Source organism: Acanthisitta chloris, unplaced genomic scaffold (genome assembly GCF_000695815.1).
Source record: "Acanthisitta chloris isolate BGI_N310 unplaced genomic scaffold, ASM69581v1 scaffold694, whole genome shotgun sequence".
In the NCBI taxonomy this organism is placed as follows: Eukaryota; Metazoa; Chordata; class Aves; order Passeriformes; family Acanthisittidae; genus Acanthisitta; species Acanthisitta chloris.
This window is the reverse complement of record NW_008669619.1, coordinates 1-4,740: the sequence shown is the minus strand read 5'-3', so window position 1 is coordinate 4,740 and position 4,740 is coordinate 1. Positions and strand designations below refer to the sequence as shown.

At 37.4% G+C, this 4,740-nt stretch overlaps 1 protein-coding gene across 1 annotated transcript in view; it reads right to left on the bottom strand.

Annotated features, from left to right (window-relative positions):
* Positions 1-4,321, bottom strand: part of LOC103800962 (heparan sulfate glucosamine 3-O-sulfotransferase 1-like) — a 50,667-nt gene extending 46,346 nt beyond the window's left edge. Inside the window, exon 1 of the mRNA XM_009073355.1 lies at positions 4,236-4,321. The gene's annotated coding sequence lies outside the window, so the exon portion shown is untranslated. The remainder of the gene's footprint in view (positions 1-4,235) is intronic.
* Between the last annotated feature and the right edge of the window lie 419 nt (positions 4,322-4,740).

Below are 4,740 nucleotides of genomic sequence, written 5' to 3'. Positions count from 1 at the left end.
TTCAGAGTCTGAATTCTCTGTTCCATTATGTATATAAAGTCAAACTACTGCTATTGAGCATGATGGTGGTAATGTTCTATCCTGAATCTCCAATGCACCGCATACATAACATACTCTGCTTTCTTAGCTACAATTAAATATTTTAAGTTAGAAGCAAGAGTAATACTATACCATCAGATCTCTTATTACACTTTGGGGGTTAAGCAAAATCAACACAAGTAAAAGCTTCCTATAAAAAGAAGTTGTACTGTCAAAATGCAAAAAAGTAAGATTTATGCAAAATACTATTTATATTAAAAAAATTTTAAAAATATATCAATACTCTTATTTCAGCTCAAGTTATTCAAGCCATTTCAGCACATATATCCCTTTAGTACCTTTCTTACTTCACATTTCAGTTAGAAATAACTATTTCATTAATGAAGGGCTTACCTTTCTTCTCTAGGCTTAAAAGCTTCCTAATCTATTTGTTAGCCTTAGCCAAGGGGCTTAACTGTATTTTTTCCCCCTACAGAAATATCTTCAATATTTGATCACAATAGATTATGACATTGATAATTAGAAGAGATTTCTTCTGTCCTGCCTATCGTGAGAGAACTAGAAGAAATGGCCTTAAGCTAAGACAGGGGTATCAACCAGCAATTATTTATTGAGTTGGAAAAGATAGGTGTAACCCACAAATGAAGTGGATATAAAAGTGACTAATACCAACATGTTGGATTGACTTATTTAAAATACTTCAGACACATTTTATATTTGTGAATGTGGCAAAATGTAGGGGTGTTTTGATAAAAACTGGTTCCAGGAAGCCTATTGATACAAGGGAGGTTCTGGCTAACAGAGAAGAAATTGGAGGACAATTGGAATAGGCATATTAGCAATGGCAAAACCTTTAGCAACTCTTCAAAGCCACATGATTAAAACTAGCAAAATTTCCATGATTGTGTCTAATCATTTGAGAGTAACAAGAAAAGATAAATCACACACCCATGTCTAGTTTACTCCAAGGAGATTAAGCCAACCTGGCACACTTGTAAAACAAACTTGATCTTCACCATTACCTGACAAAATATTTTCTGAAGACCAAGTGAAGCCTTAGCATTCTTATTCAAGACTTAGAGGAAACTCTTCAGGTACAAGGTTCAGAATTTCAGAGAATCAAGTTACTAGGCTCTATATCTTCCTATTTATTCTGTTTTGCTACACAGACTAAAAGGTGCTTGCTCTGCTTGTTTGATCCTAGCACATAAAAGCTGAGAAAGACACATGATCAATGTTTATAATTTATTGAGGGCTACACACCAAGGAAGGAGTTGGTTTAAAATAACAATATTGGGAAATGAAGAATTAGGAATCAAAGAATATATTTAGGCTGAAAGTTCAAAGAAAGCTCTAAGCATTAGGAGAGAGGTTTTGAAACATCTTTCCAGAGAGAGCAACAGGGAAATCTACCTAACTAGCTTAAAGGTAAACTCTGGTGACTTTTTGACTTGAATTAGATAAGATTGTTGCCCAACTCAGAAAGGTCTTTTCTTCAGCCCTGAATTACTATGGGAATCAATTGCTCCCTATTCTGCTCCTCTTCTTCCCAGTCATTTGTTCCTACTAATCAACTATACCATTCAACTAAAGTTCAACTAGGGCTATGAGAGGACTACATGCAATATTTTGTCTCTAGGAGAAGACAGTCTTAAGACTCAAGCCCATACTCCTCTAGCTTACATGGTTTTATAGACTATTGCATTAAAGCAGATGACTAGAATCTCTCCTTGTGATCAAAAGATTTAATCAGCAGCTAAACAGAGCAGTGCATTGCAAACATACTGAAATGATATTGCCTCTTTAGGTCTTCATTAAATATTTGTCCTCCTTGCCAGTTTAATGGATTCCTGCATACTATATAAACAGCCAAAGAAGGAATTTGATTGTATTCCATACACATACACTTCAAATGCTGTCACTATTCAAAACCTTGTAGCTTAACCTGTTAGGACAAACAGCTATTCACACTCACCGTAGCATGGAACTTTTATACTAATCACTGATCACCCCATTTAGAAGTTTTCTATGGCAGTGTGTAAATCAGAAACAGCTAGAGAAAACAGAGAGGACATATCCACATGACTACAGATACCAGCCAGTTGTCACACAGTTATTTGTATAGCACTAAGTGAACGCAACACAATGTTGCAGACAGCTAACTCTTTTCCATTCAGGAACTTTCAAAGCTCTGTCCATCAATAAACAAGCATCACTACAGTTTCCTGACACAAAGAGCATGCTCAGCCTGTTGCAAATGGTGAAAATGTAGGTGGTTCTGTCATTCACTGAAGTCACCAAGCCCACAATCCCTTGTGTCAAACACATGTCATTATTGCATGCACAATAAAGTCTGGTGACTGTAAACACATCTCCCTGCCTCCTTCTGGCTGAGAAATTATTTTTTCATTTTAGATTACAAAAGAAGCAAATGTTTTTACAGTATAGTTTGATCCAACACTTAGTCAAACATAAAAATGTACACCGGACTGAAACTTAAGCAATGACATGTATTGTTCAAACCCCAAATCAGAACTTCCATGTTAGCCACTTATGACCTGCACAGCCAAAGCACTGGCTAGAACAGTGCCAGTTACACAGAAGTATTTCTATTACAGTGCTATCTCAGAACAACAAATGTTCACCACTTAGTAAACTCTGGCCACTTTGTGGACAGGTGTTCATGATAACACTTTCAGTTGGCGACAGAAGAATCAGAGAAGAAAACAAATTGTTCTCCTGTTCCAAGTTCGAAGATGAACTCCACCTTTACTGACTGTCATTTGGCCTCTACCATCTCTTATTCTGTGACAAACCAAATCCTCAAAACAGAATCTCTTTCTGTTGGTTGGTTATAGACAAGAGCAAGGCTTCCACCTAAAATGTCATAAACTGCTGTATATGTAAGTATGGTTTAGTTTAACTACATGCAGTCTTGGATTTGACAGAAAGACTCCATTTCAAAATGATTTTCCCCCCTTGACTAGTCTTCTTTTAAATTTTTGTCTTTTTATTTCTGGCTTATCCTTGTTTTTGGCTCCCTTATTTTGTTGCTGTAGAGCAGCGATATGAAAACTACTGCTTGTTTTCAAAGTAAGCATATTGAGTGGTTAGCCTAGCTCATATGTTCTTGCTTACTTCACAGATTTCTGGGTTATTATTAGTTTCTTATACTAGCATAGCAGTCTTTTGCCACACACATACACACACTTTTACAATAAGCTCACAACTTATAAAACTTGCAAATCACATGTGCTGTTGAAGAACACAAACTCCTTAATTCACCCATTCTGATGCAATGCATAGGATCCATCTATAACACAGAACATATTTTTCATCAAAACCCAATATTTTTACATTATTGGAACAAAAGAACTTATCAATATTTGCCATTTACAGTATTATCAAAAATATGTTAGGCTACTAAAGCAATTAACCTCAATCTAAATTAGTTCCATCTGAAATGGCAAAACCTCAGTCTAGTTTTGCCAGCAACAAAACTAGTCAAATATATGAAAATTCACTGGTGTCACAAAACAAAAGTACTAATAATTTCTACAATATGAAACCATGATCTTGTTAGATTAAAACCTTCATTTGGAATTCTATGAAGAAATTCCTGACACAGGAATAACACAAACATCTCACTGAACAATACCTCTCCCCAGTTCAGCTCATTTAGCAGACAAGTGTCAAGAACCATTACAGTATTGCCTTAGAGGCAGTAAGTGAAATTCTGGGAAGTAGCTTATCACATTTTTTAAAGCTTATTCTTTTTTTTTTTTCTAAGGATGGAAATAATCAAAGCAGACATAACACAGATTTTAGATGCTGTAGTTGAGAAAGTCAACCTTTTCAATGGAAGTTGTGGTCTCCCTAGTCCAAGTTTTCTCCATTCTGTATCTCAGAAAATATGGTTTTGTACATACTAAAAACTGAAGGTAAAATTTAACAGCCTGAGTTTTCTCAATCTTTCCACGTGTAGCAAAAATAAGAGGACATATGAGATTCTAAAGTACCATCCTTACACTGTCAACCACTTCCAACTCTGCAAGAGATTTCAGGCTATGATGTGTAAATCATTACTACATGCTCTAATAGTACTTTCTATTTAATCAGGAGAGAAGAAAAATCCCCTCTAGAATTACAATAAATACAGTTTGCTTTTAAATGAAATGATGTAGTTTATATCTGACCTGAGTTTCAGTCTTTTCCTAGTGGGAAATATAAATTCAGCATTTGGATACATAATCCTACAGCTCTCAGAAGAAGCCGATTCCACCACGAACACTTTACATGATTTATAGCTCTCCTCCAGATTCAGATGACAAGTCTCGGCGGAGCAGGTGCAACGGGGTATATTTTCCTTCCTTCAGACATCATTCCCTCGCACGGAAATTAATTAGCAAGCCTTCCTCACTCTCTCATAAGCGGGAAGATGAAGCTAATGGAACAGCAGCGCTCGGTTTCTCACGAGGAGCGGGTGACCCGGCGGAGGGAGGAGAGGGAGGCGGGAGGGACTCGCTGTCGTTACTGCCGGAGCCTCAACGATTTTGACAGCGTCAGCGGCGAGAGAAGTGAGCTCGGCTCCCGCGCGCTCATGCCAAGAGAGCGATTTTTAAACCAGCGGCAGGATCTGGGGGGAACGTCGGGGGCGCGAAGCACACACACCCCACACCCTCCCAACGGCAACGCCAGCGT